General features: G+C 38.7%; 1 protein-coding gene across 5 annotated transcripts in view; it reads right to left on the bottom strand.

Moving 5' to 3' along the window:
- The window catches only part of eya1 (EYA transcriptional coactivator and phosphatase 1), a 115,705-nt gene extending 107,484 nt beyond the window's left edge, over window positions 1-8,221 (bottom strand). Inside the window, exons 1-2 of one of the 5 annotated variants that reach the window (XM_088642238.1) lie at window positions 7,911-8,221; window positions 4,459-4,545 (exon numbers count right to left, since the gene is read on the bottom strand). The gene's annotated coding sequence lies outside the window, so the exon portion shown is untranslated. Of the gene's footprint in view, window positions 1-4,458; window positions 4,546-7,482; window positions 7,609-7,910 lie in introns of those variants that run through there. The other 4 variants (XM_088642250.1, XM_088642253.1, XM_088642255.1 and 1 more) reach the window with 4 other exon arrangements.
- Window positions 8,222-15,186: the final 6,965 nt, after the last annotated feature.

Below are 15,186 nucleotides of genomic sequence, written 5' to 3'. Positions count from 1 at the left end.
GTAACAAATCTCACTTTATCTTCATCAAGCAACAATTTAAGAGAGCAAATTTTATTTTAAAACTGTTTATTTCTCCAAATCCTAATTAATCTACACCGACCCGTGCATTTTTTTGGAAAGATTTTGTCTGTATGACAACACAGCATAAATTCTGTCACGAAACAATCTCTGGCTTGTTTAGAACTGATTCCACACGTGGGGCCTGAATGGATGGATGTTAAAGTCATTTTGACGTCTTATCTACGTTTACTCCAGTGTTTCTTGTCACTGGTTTTAAAGACTGTTGCATACATTTGGGTCTGAAAAACTAACGCACATCTCAAACATAAACAAGATCACATCTCACAACACATAAGAGTAACGGGTGGAGTAACATACAAGCTGATTCACTCATATTTTCAGAACAGCACTTGCTTAACAGATGTTGGTGAATTACCTAACAAGACAACAAATAGAGTCAGTATGCTGATAAAGTGTACCATTCAGATAACATGAATTTAAGAATTTAATTTACTTAACAAATCATCCGTTCCAGCAAAATCCAAAGAAATATGTCACCAACACAGAAAATCAGATATCGGTTCTGCACATTTTTCCATTGGAATAGAGACTGACACTTTTGCTCAGCATATCTCAATATTTTCCACGTAGGGGAAAAGTCCTCAACATATAAAACTGTATTACTCATCAACTGCACAGTGAGAAGCTCGCTTTGGTCGACTGTTTTTGTTGGGGCCTCACAACAGAAGTAAACTGCACTAGCTTACAATATATTGTACGGTGTGAGAGCACAACCGCAGTGGGGACCACATTTTCCAGATTCTTCTTGGGGAATGAGCTGCTGCTTGGTCACCTGACCAATTGGCTTCCTCCAACTGTTTTAAAAGAACAGGAAGAGGAAGGTTCCAGTGTCAGTCTGTGGGAGTGGATGTCTGCTCTTGGAGGGGCTAAGGGGAAGAACCCCTGTACAGTATGCACCACTCTGCAGGGGGAGAAGTCCGGACTGGTGACCGAAGACAGGAATCTATGAGTTTTGAACTTCCAGAAGTTGCGTCTCAGAGGGTCTTGGAGTAACTTTATTGTTTGTATGGGGGTCGGGAAGCTGCTGAGTTGCTTGGCTGTGTTAGTTAGTAACATCAAGAAGATGGACGAAGTTTAGTCATAGGGTCAAAGAGGTTTCCCCTCACTGTACAATAAACGCACTAGGCATAGACTTACGTGTCTGTGTGTCTGTCAGCCTAGAAACTCCTATTTTAAAGATCTCGTTACTACGCACCCAAGGTTGTGTCAACATGGCAAAATCATTTCTGTTCAGTAAGCCAGCATGGCTAAATTAGTGAACTTAAATCAGAATGGGGAGGGCCCAGAGGACATTAGTGTGATGGAGTCGTTAGGGGTTCTGGACTCACACCTGCATGTGTGTGGGCTGTAGGCTTGAAGCACAGGTAGAGTGCTGCTGTATCGCTGAACAAGTTTTTTCTCTTAACGCTTAGCTTTACCCAAGCTAAGATATAGCTTTGATAATCTTCCAGCTTTTTAAAAGGTGTTCAGCTGAGAATTGCTTTGGAAAAGTGTGGTAGTTAATTCATGATAAGGCAAAATATTGTCTTCTGTCAGCATAAGAATCTCATCACGGCAGAACAATGGTGCATCTCGGCAAAGCAAAATCCATTCAGAGCAGATTAACACGATAAACATAAAATCAACAGAAAGAAACACAAGACTAATGCACTGATGAAATCATTGTTTTATTGTAAAAACAGTATTTATTCTAATATTACTTTATATGGTATACTGTACAGTACTTTTACCGAAATGATCTAAAAGGTTTTAAGGGGCAGTCTTTCAACAGATTCAAGCAACACCTCTAACTGGGCCACTGTAATACATTTGCAGCTTTACTACTGGGACATTCTCTCTCGTTTTCTATTCCAGACACTTGGAAATGGCTTTTGCAGGACAGTAACTTTCATAAAAACCATGTTAAGTGTAACTGCTTTGGTGTGTTGAATTTTGGTCTGTCTTACGACACTGGAAAATATATTGTTCTCATTGACAACATCTACAAAAACTGCAAGCCTTGGAGACGTTTTCCAAAGTGCAGTGAGTGGGCTGGGTGTTCAACACACTTGGGATCTCTCTGCCCAGAACCACATGAAACCTGGCATCGCCAAAGTAAGCACTAATGACATGACTCCACACATGCACATTTAAATATTTATGACACTGCATAATAACAGCACAGTGTAACTGTATAGCTTTTCCTTTTGTGAATTATACAGTACAGCATGTACACCACTGTAGTTCAATATCCGAGAAGTATTTTTCTTTCTGGGATGTCAAAGAGGAATAACGGTGAGTTAACATCCAACTTAATTCCATTTCAAAGGATGGTGCTATTTCTTGTCATTCCATTAGGCTAGATTTGACACGTTTTTCTAAAATAAGGAAAATTGAAATTTGTTAAAAGAACGTCAATGTCAATTCAATGTCTTAGCAAGTCACCCCACACCAGTAGAAAAGCAGTTATTAATAATAATACTAAGAGAAGGACAGATCTTACCAACGACATCGTCAGGGTAATAAGTGTGACTGAAAACTTTGCACAGTATTATACCTTAAGTGTCACTCGTTTATTTTCTTTGCGTATATATTTCTTAGTGCTGGGAGATTCCCAGCAGAAAAAATGCTGGCAGTTTTAAGGATAATGAGTCACTTTCTGACAGTACCGGAGACAATTAAATGCTTACAGAACAAGCAGACCATCTGACCAAGAATGAGTTTACGTAACATGCGTTGCAGATGCCCTGCTGCAACTGTGACCAGTGCACACTGGTGCCACTGGTAAAATACTGAAAAGAACGGTTATCAACAGAAGCACAGGATCAGCCACGAAAAGAACAACCTTGTACACAAGCGCACAAACAGATTTGTGCACAAGTGTTCACATGCTGCACGAAGTCATTTTTCAGACCCCAGTATCAGGTTCGTCGATTGTCACTAATGAATCTACCCTATCACACCCCAGAAATCTGACCTAATGTTAGTTGGTTTCCATGTACCGGGTCAAAGGAATGTCACAAACGTGGTCTATCAGTGAGACGTCTGCCAACATGATGGAAAAGAAAGGGCATAAAGTGTCTCAGTATTACACAACCCTGCTGAGCTACCCCACCTGCTGTATCAATAAACAGAACACCGTGCAGAATATTGCATTGCCTTATAATGTCCTCCCACATCACATCACACTCTGGCATGAATAACATGAAATTGGACCATGAGGTCCTACCAGAGGTTTGCGATTGGCCACTGGACCACAGTCCTTTGCTGGAGTCATCTGTGCCAGTCTCACTGTCCAACCAAGTGCCATGGCGCTCGTGGGCAGCAATGCGGACAGCCAGTGGCTCTCAGATCTGTGGGGATGGTTTCTCAAGTTCGGTGCTGAGAAGCTGACCTGTGAGGAAGTGGCACGATAAAGAGGGGCCACTCTTTGGCTGTGAATCTCAACGGCACAAACCAGTGCAGGACTCTTACCAGAACCCTCTGCCAGGGCAGTGTCACCAGTGCGCATGGCCAGGCACTCAGCTGTGATGGGCTGGGGATGGGGGATCTAGGATCCTGGTTTTTTTTTCCACTGCAAAACTATTGGGGGCATGGTAGTGAGGCAGAGCACAATCTATCAGGCGGAAACATAAGATACAGCCCTGGAGAATATAATATAAGGGCAATTTTTCCACTGTTCAGGAAGTAACCTTGACTGAGTTTACACACAAATTTCCAGTTGTGCCGCTGTATGCCCTTGGATGATTCCACTCTACAGCACTCCGATAGCACCCCTCTACGGTTTGTTTAAGCGCTACATGGTTGTCATGGCACAAGTCAGTCGCTGGATGAATTATGCTGTACCTGTTCTTTCATATTCACTGGTGCTCTTTCGATACAGGCTGCCCGCCATGAAACCACGGTATGGAAACACCAGAATGCCCCTGGCAGGGCAGCCGGAAAGCCCGTCGCTTCACATGCAAGGCAAACGCTTTTTCACGCTGACGCAGATCCTGGGTGGAAGTCTCTTTCCATCCCACAATCATCTCTCCGTAGAATCCGTGTGTCATTCTGAAAACCTGTTTTGAAATCAGATATCCCCTAATTTTTAGGATCAGTACGTTATCGGGCAGCGGCACTGTTTAGTTTATTGCATGAGTGCACTATTATGCAGGGTTTTTTATTTTAAATACGATTCGTTTCCTCCCTTGCAGCTACAGTACCTGACTCTTTCTCTACACTGTGCAGCTGAGAATCAGGAAAACCCTTCCACTGCAAAGGCAGGGTTGCTTAAGCCTCTGCTGTTGACAGCCAGATGTAATATAAATATACATGGAACTACACTAAACAAATGTGCAAGTCTCTGATGTGAAAGTGCAGCTCCTCTTTAACATAGTTCTGATTTCATTTACTTACAGATCGCTCTTTCAAGCCGTGCAGATCTTTCCAGAGAAGATTCCTTTCATGTCCTCTGCGCTTCAATCCATTCTGACACACCTGCGCCTGTAGAAAAAAAAAGAAAACACAGCCACGCTGTTGTGCTGATTTGCTTCACAGGGTATCTGCTGTCACTGCTTCGTTTCCTTAGCCTTTCTTGTATAAACATGCTTATTCAGACAACAAATTGTTTTAAACTAAACCACACTTAATTAATCCAAAATCTGAATAAAATTTGCTCAAACTGAGGTGTCAGGTAAGCCCAAAGGTTAATGAACAGTTCAGTAATCTTTTTTGTTTGTAACTGTGTTTTTACAAAGGCCCAAGCAGACATTAATAAACCTCATTTTGTGAGAAACCAGGTGCCAATCTTGATACCCATACTGTGCACGTTGTCAGAAAAGGACAAAAATCAGCAGGAATTGTTTTTCCATTCCACAGTACCCTGCCAATACAACAGTACAAAAGAAGTACAAATTCGACATGGTATCCGTCAATGTCAATGGTGCTGTAATGCTAAGAGGAAATAATAACAAAGCAATATGGTTTCAGATTGAGTCTGGATAAAGGGGAAAATCCACCAAATGCTCACAGTGTAGCCCTGAGGCTAAGGATGTTGTTACACCAGGGTCATAAGTAAGATTGGGTTAAAATTCTGCAGTCACGATTTCACCCAGCACATCAGCCCATTTAGTTCTTGTGTCTTTAATGTCTTAATGCTTTAATGTTTTAGCACTGTTGCTGCTGCAGGAACAATACAGCTTTTTAAAACACCTTTAAACCCATAAACGAAGGCATAATCTAATCTGATGCAATACATTCTGTTTGATAGTTTGGAGCAAAAAAAAACAACAGCATGCTAGACAGTATATAATAGAGCACACTCAGACTGCAGTCATTCATCATCTAATATCTGTGCACACAAAGCAAATCTTTCACAGTTCTGTTATGTTTCGTCTGTTTAAACAACACTATCACAAAAAACAGGAAGAGAACGGTTGGCGCTCTTTTTTAGCAACCTTGACATCTCCTTTGAAACTCAAAACAAAACAAAGAATAGTCACAAACATCATCACAATCATTAATATTACTAGTTGCAGAATATGCCATTGAGAACTTTGAAAATAAAAGAGGCCAAGCTTGGAGGCCTCATAGATCCTCATTAACGCTGGAATAAATATAAATGGAAAAGTCTGAAATTAGTTCAAAACATTGCTTTGTGTTTCACACACAGGATAGACCTGCATAGTTACAGTACAGTATAAGTATACCGTATGCTGGTCTGGGTCTGAGAGTGCATACGTAGGTATAAACTCTTACTGTGAACACTGCTAAATGTTAATGTAATTAATGTATTGCTTATCACTGGAAAAACAAGACATTAGAGTTACTAAAGGTAGACAGCAAAGCTTGTGAGCTCTACCATTTGAGGAATGATTCAATAAACTAACCATTAAGTCAGCATTAACTGATAAACTGTGATTACCAGTTTTGAGTACATGCTACATACTGTTTTTACATATGTATTTTATCATCAAAATAAACAATGTAAATTAATAACACATCTATTAATATCCCTTAAATAATAGTAAGCATTCCCATACTTGTGGCATTTACTTAATGGTAAAAATATCAAATGATTACGCCTTTAACATTTGGTATTATCAACACTTTAGTGAATATAGTAAAACTAAAAAATAGTATTATTCGCAGCCCGTAAAACAAAGGGCTAGGTTTGGTTTGACAGATGTTAAAGCACAACTTTCCCTATAACTGCAAAGGTTTCCACTATTTTCTCCTATTTTACTCATTCCTCTTAACTGTATTAAGGGAATGGCATAATAAACGGTTTATGGTAAAATAAAGATACTATTATTATTATTATTATTATTATTATTATTATTATTATTATTAAAACATGCATGAGGAAAATGCCGCAAAACAAGAGTTTATTTTTATTTATACCACAGTATTTTCTCACGATTAAAGAAGTTAATTTGAATCATTTTCGAAGACTTCTACATACAGTAAGCATGAGGTTAAGATGAAAATCTGAAAAGTCGGCTTAATCTTTGTAGGTACTGTACTGTATATTGGGTGTTTTTTTATTTATTTTATTTGGGGGGGAAGAAATGTTTAAAAATGTTTACGGGCTAATATATTAAATATCATCCAAAAGTATTACATTAAAGGGGTTAATGGTTATGCATGCCACTCACAAGGAGAAACACAAAACCCTTCACCAGAGAACTATCTGAAATTAATACAAACAACACAGAGCTTCTGTCTAGGAGCTATAAGGTGTCCGTGGCTGAACAAAGGTGGAGTGTCGCTTGTTCAGGATACTGATTGGACTCACAAGAGGCACGCTGATGAATCCAGTCGCTCAGATGCTGCAGTGAAAATTAATTTATCTTAAAGCGCTACACACGGATAAATAATCAGAAGACCTCTAGGTGGAATAAAACTCAATGAAACACTACAGAGTGACTTACTTGTTCACCTCGGTGTATTTTAATTTACGGATCGTGTTTTTTTTTTGCATATTAACGGATATGAACTGCGTTTTGCAATAACAAAAAAGGACAATTCAATCATATTTATGTGGTATAGCGCGACTACAGCCTAACTTCTTTAATAATCCCTTAAGTGATCTCTTGTACAAAACAGACTTTTTTTTCCTCATGATAACTAAGGCACTGTATTGGTTGTAACTGATGTGATCGCAGCTTGCCTCACCTGTAGTTTGTTTTAATGTTCACACACACGTTTACACACCATTACAAGTTATTCCAAACAGCCTTTAACTTAAAAACAAATATGGCTCGAGGAAATGAAATTCCGGCTTTACTGTATGTCGAGACACGGTGTTGTAACTTTCTGAGCAAAAACAAAAAAATGCAACATGTACAGAATTCCCTCCAACTAACAGCTACAAAGTGAATCCTAAATGAAAGTCAAGAATGCCCGTAAACCAAGAAAGACAAATTACGGAGTTATTACCATGTCTCCGCCCCTGATCGCGCAGCGAGCAAGCACCGTGACATCCGTAAATATCCCCATGTGAGTGAAGCCCAAACTCCTAGAAAATGTGTTTAGATGTGTCTTCGTGGCACCTTTTTCCGTTCGGAACTACAATAAAATGATGTTTTTTTGGAGAGGTGGTGGGGGGGAGGCTGAATATTGAAACATTGCACGGGCTCCACAAACTGGATACCTAGTTACCCACAAAGAGGTTTCCCCGGTGAGCCTGTCAGGAGAGTGACTGTGCAGGGAGAGGCGACAGATTTAATTTCACAACAGTCTATAATATTACAGCCGCGAAACGGTCAGGAAAAAGCCGAGTCCGTGCGCGGCGCCTCTTGCACGGCAGACGGGTCGTGAGCAGTGCATGAGCTGGATTTCTCCAACAAAAGATGATATATACTTACTTTTAGTCGCTGTTCATTCCAGTCCGGCGTCAGCTAAGTTCAACAAGAACTTCCCAGTTGATATGCGCGAAGCACGACTCACTTTTTGTTTTTTAAAAAGAAAGAACAAATAGCAGCCCGGCTCAGGGCGGCACGATCTCAGAAGTTGGTCGAAAGGTTCCGCGACTCCAGAAGGCGAAGCGGTGGAGCGGGTCAGGCGCGCGCCGCACAGTACCTCAGAACTTTCCGCATGCGCGCGACTGGCTTCCCTGTGCGTTTCTTAATAATTAAAGCGTTTCAGGGGAAGATACTGTAGCAGTTTTGTTGTTGTTGTTGTTGTTGTTGTTGTTACCGACATTACATATCTTAAAAGATTCCCCGTAGTGTAAAAAAAAAACCCAGAACAACACAGAGTCGACCCTCCATTTCCACATGATTTCCAATATTCCAGCTGGGCAAGAAACAAAAACTTGAAATGCAAACTATGCAAATATGTTTGGAATTCATGTCATCAGCGGAACGAGGTTAAAACTGAAATCCTAACAAAGTAAAACCATACATTGAACTCTTCGAAAATAGGTTTCTTTAAAGAGAACTGTTTTGTATTTCCACGCCGCGGGCTGCGTTCAGAATAATTTAAACAATTATCAGGCTCTTCGGACTACCACTTACTGCAGGTTTTTCAAACTGTTATGTTTTGTCAAGTTCGTTTGTAATTGTGATTCACTATTGTTTCATACATGTACTGTATTCAAAGACCACAGAACACATTTCTAAACTAGTTTATTCGTGGCGTATGGTGCATAATATTTCAACACTAAAAAGGTTAAAACGTAAAAGAACTTAAAACCCTATGTATAGCATAGTAAATCCATTTAAATTTGATTATATATGTGTATGTTCAACGTCTGCTTCTATGCGAGTGTTTCATATTTTAATGGTATCGCAGTGCTAGTCACGAACAGAAAATGTATTCAGCAAACGAGTTAAAGGAAAATAATAATTACAGTTTTCTGTTAATTTATTCTGTTGAATTATGAGTGATTTTGTCATTTCTATCATACTGGAGGATATTGTCGGTGAAAAAAAAAACCGAACTAAAATGTGGCCATGGTGCCGTTTATCCTACTGGGCTTAAAATGAGCCTTTGCTGTAAGGTTTCTCAGAGCAAGTTTACTGCTGGGGTCGGTCCACACACAACGAGCGTGATTATCGCGGCTACAAATGGGAGAACGAAAAGAGTCAAGGAACTGGACACCTGCTTTCAATTACACATAGAGCGCAGATGCAAATCGATTCGGAGTATTTTGACGAGGTTTACTGTCCTGGACAAGGAGGTCTCCGGGAAGCCAGGAATGTGCGAAGTGAAAATTGAGACGTGGTATATTATGTACTCGTCGAGTACAAAAACCCGAACGCTGTTGAAATACTACTGATACACACTTTTTACAAAACAAATAAATTGTGTGTGTTAGGGGACCTTGTTTGATGGGGTAATTTGCGAGTCGAGTTTCACTGGCGAGGAACAGTACCAAGCTCATCTCCGCCGCTCTGAATCCATTCTGAGCCTGTCAGAATCCTACTCGGGAAAACCGAGAGAATATTGTACTCTGTTATACAGTTATTCGTTTTTTGTTTGCTGAGTTTTGTCTTCAGATCTTTAAAAATCAATTTCAGTAACATGTTTTTAAAACGTCACTAATTATCACGCAATTATCTGACACATGTAGTCCAGTCTGCGCGAAAGCCATTGCTCATTCGAGAGGAATCGCAACGTGCGAGACGCGTTTTTAGACAATCCCGAGACTTCCTTACATTTAAAACATTTAAATGGAAGAAAAGATTACAAAGCATTTTTGCAATCCTAAAATATGAGGCACATTTAGAAGCAGATAATTTGTCAAGTGATTGACCGGATTTATGAAAAGTAAACATACTGTATGTCTGCTAATACATTATGTATATTTATACTCTACATACAGTATGCATATACCTTAATGTGTGAAAACGTGCAATTCTGCATTGAAAACACTGAAACATTAAAATACAATACTTCACTTACTATCCTCGCTTTCCTTGTAAATGTATGGTTGACATAAGAAATGTGAGATTTAAAGTCATTAAATCTGAACACAAAGATTTGAAGATACGAACGCCTTTCATGCACATTTTAACAGATATTCTATAAAATATTTTCCCTAATTAACCTTTTTATTTCAAGTTATTTTTAGTATTTTCGATTTAATGATGTAGGTAAAAAGATTTTTAAAGATAGCACGCATCTCACAAATGTCATCGTTTCATTTCTGGGGAATAAATGAACAGCCGCGAACGTGAGTCCTGATATGAATCCAACAACAATAAATAATTATAGCAATTTACAATTTACATTACACGTTTAGTTTAAATTGTATTAACGTAAATATAGACCTAGTTTACGATTCCTTTTTAGGAAATATTACCGTAGCGCATAACATTGATATATATATAGTGTTCCCGTAATTGTATGTGTGTGGTTTATACATGTTGTTAGCACAAATAAACATGGTCAAAGGTATTATTATTAATAGTATTCAATTAAAAATATCGTGGGCGCTCAATTCAGTACAGTGCCTCATTTAGTATAATCTTAGATTCTTAGAGGTTAAGACTCATCGAATATTGTTTCCATACACTTACAGTAGTTCAAACCCCATTACTGTTTTAAAAATTGCGAAAGGACTTTAAAAATGCAGTTCATGCTGAACTGTACCTAGAGGAAATCTGTTCAATAACGTAAAGGCTACAAAGGTGGGAGTACAAGGCGGAAATCAAACAATCTAAAACACGTGTTCTTTCACAGTTTTCATATTTCCAGTCTCCGACTATTTTATCTTTAATGCAGAGCACTCGAATGAGGAATACTGTTGAAGAGTGTGAAAAAATAATTAAAATCCACTCTTAGCCTGCAAACTGTGGCAATTGTTAAATCTCGTTCCCTGCAACTTCCTAAACAGACATCGACTTGAGAACAGAGGTTTTATGTTGTTTAATAATATGGGTTTCGTTTGAAGTGACAGAAGACATCTTACTTTCATCCTTGTGAAGATACAGTACACTTAACCTTGTGCATCATAGCAGGCAGTTTATTTGGGATTTTTATGCAAATTATGCATACTGCATTGAAGACGTGCTGTACTGTAATATACTGTATATTAGCGGTGTACGGAGTCAATCTTGCATTAACCAGGTACGTTTTTGTGCCCAGAGAGCATCACGGCAACTCAGACATGTACTGTATACTTTTGTTTTTCAATTCACAAACATGAAATATGAGACAATCAACACACTGTACAGTACGTTTTTACCGGCCGTTTCGTTAGGCATCTGTTCGTTTATACATTATATAGTTCAGGTGCGTAGCTGCGTCAGCATGCGTAGGCTGCCAAGGACCAACTAATAGATTTATTCCAGGCTGAAAAGAGAAGAAAGAAAACACAACGTTTCGACCGTGGAGCCTTCTTCAGGTATGAGGAAGTGACACCCGAAGAAGGCCCCACCGTCAAAATGTTCTTTTCTTTCTTCTCTTTTCGGCATGGAATAAACCTATATCTTGTTCCTATTTATTATATACTGTATATGTACTGTATATTGACTCTTTATTCTGTTAATGTGAACAATTTTGTTAGACTCAGTATAGGGTCTACTACTTAAATGTGTGATCAGTTGTAAATACAAATGTTTCTGAGCAGTTATGTATTTTATTGTGTTGCATTTTCATTATCACTGTAAAGCATTGCAACTGCTTTTATTTTTTTCTTTTAAAATACTGCTAGTTCACCCCCTGTACTGTATGTCGGTTAAGGAAGGATAACGCATGGTCTTGAAAATAAAATATTGCCACAAATGTAATCTCCACTACTTTATAATAATTCCTAATAATATTATAATATAATCCTTTGTACTATACAATTAAAACTTTTGCATGAAAAAACCTATACTGTTTTTAAAATACAAAGAAAATACAATACACCTTCAATTGCAATCGTTTATTTTTCACTTCTGTCCTCTAGTTTGTGTCACTGTTGGTCCTGGTGAGGTCCATTGGGTTTCAAACCCCGAATCAAGACTAAAAAGATTCAGTTCATTTATCCTGACAGTGTAGAAAGTACTGGATTGCTTTTCTTTGGACTGATTCCGGAGATGAAACATTTTGTGGTAGATGAAGCCTTACTAGCAGATCATGCAACGTTAACATAACGTCTAACCATTTCATACAATCCAGGGTTGTGGGGAACCAGAGCCTATCCTGGCGTAAAGCGGGATAGATCCTGGACAGGACACCAGTCCACCACAGGGCACACACAGACACAAACACGCACACACTCACACCAGGATCAGTTTTCCCAGAAACAAATTAACCCACCACCATGTCTTTGGATTCTGTAAGGAAAATTAGAGCACCCAGCAAAAACACAGGGAGAACATACTGTACAAACTCCATGCATATACTGTACTGAAGCACCCCAGGAATTGAACCCAGGGCTGCAAGACAGCAATATGTAGTGCTGCTCTATCACCCACCTGCTAACATACAGTAACACCCCTTTATTTAAATTCTATATTTTATCCACTATAGTACTGTAGGTATACAGTATATAGTGCCTTGCAATAGTATTCACACACTTGCACATTTTTTCAATTTGTTTTTTAAAGCTTGTAGTTATTATACGTTTAGGCAGCAATTCATATTTGTTATTTAAAAAAAACACATGTAAACACATGTATACTGTACACATGTAAAGCAAAAAATAAATAAAAAAACAGTAAATAGACAATTGACATGAAAGAAAAACAGAATTGTCCTGATTGCGTTAAGTATTCCAACTCTTTGCAGTGGCAAAGCTAACTTAATTTAGGTGGACAAAATTTCCTGAAGAAGCGACACAATTAGTTGAGTGGCCTCTGTTTGTGTGTAATAATAATAATGGTTCTCATGATTTCAGAATTAAAGCACCAGTCTCTGTGCGATTGCATGGTCAGGTAGCACATTTCAATCAAAGACTCAATATTGACTAAGAAGCTTTCACAAAGCACACATCAGGAGTAGGGTTCAAAAAACGTTGATTTTTCTGATGTTTCTTAATACTCCTGTGAACAATCAAGAAGTGGACGGTACATTGTACCATTCAAATACTGCCTAGATCAGGGCGTGCTTCCAAACTGAGCAGCTAGACAAGGAGGAACCTCATGAGGGATGTCACTGTGAGGCCAACAACAACTTTGAAAGAGTTCATTGGATTAGTTGAGAAAAAATGCCCATAAGTCAACCAAATCCCGGTCACTCCTCAAAGCTGTCTTGAATCCCAGAGTGGCAAACCCATCTTAAATCCCACATGGAGTTTGCAACGTAGTATCTGGGCGATCCTGCAAAAATGTTGTTGCGGTGAGATGAGACCAAGTTAGAACTTCTTGGTGTAAATGCCAAGTGTTACTGTGGGTGCAGACATCTCTCAGTCAACACCATGGTGGTGACTGTATCATGCTATGGAGGTGCTTCTCCTCAGCAGGGACTGGAAAGATACGATAGATAAGACTGAAGGAAAAAAGGACAGAGCAAATAGTAGGAAGACCTGTTCTGCTTATGTGAAAATAAGTACAGTTACAAGGTGACCTTTTGGCAGATCTGATATGTTTGATTGCCAGTGGTTGACCCCAATTTCTCATTGAGTTGTTTCTTAAGATAAGGTATGTTCAAGAACATGGCTGAGTAGCTTGTTTCAGACCCCAAGAACCCTGTGTGAAAAAAGTGCCTCCTCTTTTCAGTTTTAATCTGATTCATATTTACCTGTTGATCTTTAAGAAGTGTGTTAATACTGTACCTCTCAGAATCACAGGACTGAATACAGGCCATTAGCAGTTCAATTGACTTACAGGAGACACTGAAGGTATGTATTATTCAAACCTTGGACATCACATAGAAAAACACTGATAAATGTATAAATAATCTTATCTCATCCTGTTTACTGATTGACCACAGAATGTCTTTCAGCAATTTAGGGAAGGATCACTGGGAATAACCTTTGTCCTTCTCGTTAGACAGCTTTAGCAAGATTTTTCATATTTTCTGAAACATTGTTAGAGAAGACTCCATTTTCGAGGACTGTGTACAGTTGTACAGTTTGTGCTGGTAAAGGTTGAATGACGGTTAATGTGGAATAATGTGCATGATATATACAGTAGTACGCTGTAGAATTGACTACTATTCCTCATTTTAAAAGATTGTCTTTGTGTATGAGAATTAAAGTTTATTGTCAAATCTATTTTAGCCAAAGTTTCCCATGACCTACCTTACACATAGAAACAGGCTTTGTCCTTGGCCCAGTGTAAGGTTAGCTTAACATCCCACTGGATGCAGGCAATTTCTGCTTATCTTTGCTGAAAGACTGCTTGAGAACGTCCTTTGAGAATATAATTGCGATATGCAGAGTCTCATTTTCAGCGTATCAGAATATATTCTGTTTGCTGTCAAAGGCATGGTTTTTTTTTATGTTTTTTTTTTTCAACAGCGGTCAAAAGCAGAGCAGCTACTGAGCATGGCCAGGTAGTTTGCTTTGGACACCTGCTACGTTATTAAGTGTCACAGTAAGATATGCTTTCTATGTTCAGTCCTAAATTTAAAAAAAACAACTCAAAATGAGTTACTGTACAGATTGAATGTTCCCATTCAATTACACCAAATATCCACTAGTGTTTTAAAGTCCTTGTTTCATTCTTAAGATCCTAGCATTTCACTGGGTTGACTATTTCTGAAGGCAGTCTAGACCAGGGTTCGAACCTGGACAATATAGGTAATCTTGGAGGTAACCTTGTTGCCCCACACCAAAAAGGTCTAAACAAGCTGTCAAAGCAGGATACCCAAGTGGTTCATCCATGAATCTACTGTATACAAGAAGGCATGCAGACTACAATACCTTCCAGAACCAATCAAATCCTCTCTTAATCTCCACTCAGCAGTAATTCAGTTCCTTTAACCAGTCTCCAATGTATATCGTACCAAGAATGAGTCTGTTTGTTTTTCTTGGAACATCTCTTTTTTGTAAGGCTTTGGCAATTTTTATAAACGACATTTTCCCATTTGCTTTGTATAAATCTAGCATTACGTCACTTGATTCAAATTTGATTTAAATTCCAGGTCAGACAATTTTTTTTGCCTTTTTTTATGTCTTGCTTTCATTGTGCTGATGTGGAAATGTTAGAGGATATGTAATGTATCTGCAATATTTTGGTGCATTTGTCAGGCAACATTTATATGCTT

Source organism: Lepisosteus platostomus, chromosome 8 (assembly GCF_059453375.1).
Source record: "Lepisosteus platostomus isolate fLepPlt1 chromosome 8, fLepPlt1.hap1, whole genome shotgun sequence".
Lineage (NCBI taxonomy): Eukaryota > Metazoa > Chordata > Actinopteri > Semionotiformes > Lepisosteidae > Lepisosteus > Lepisosteus platostomus.
The sequence above is the reverse complement of the archived record's forward strand: the minus strand, read 5'-3'. Positions and strand labels throughout refer to the sequence as shown.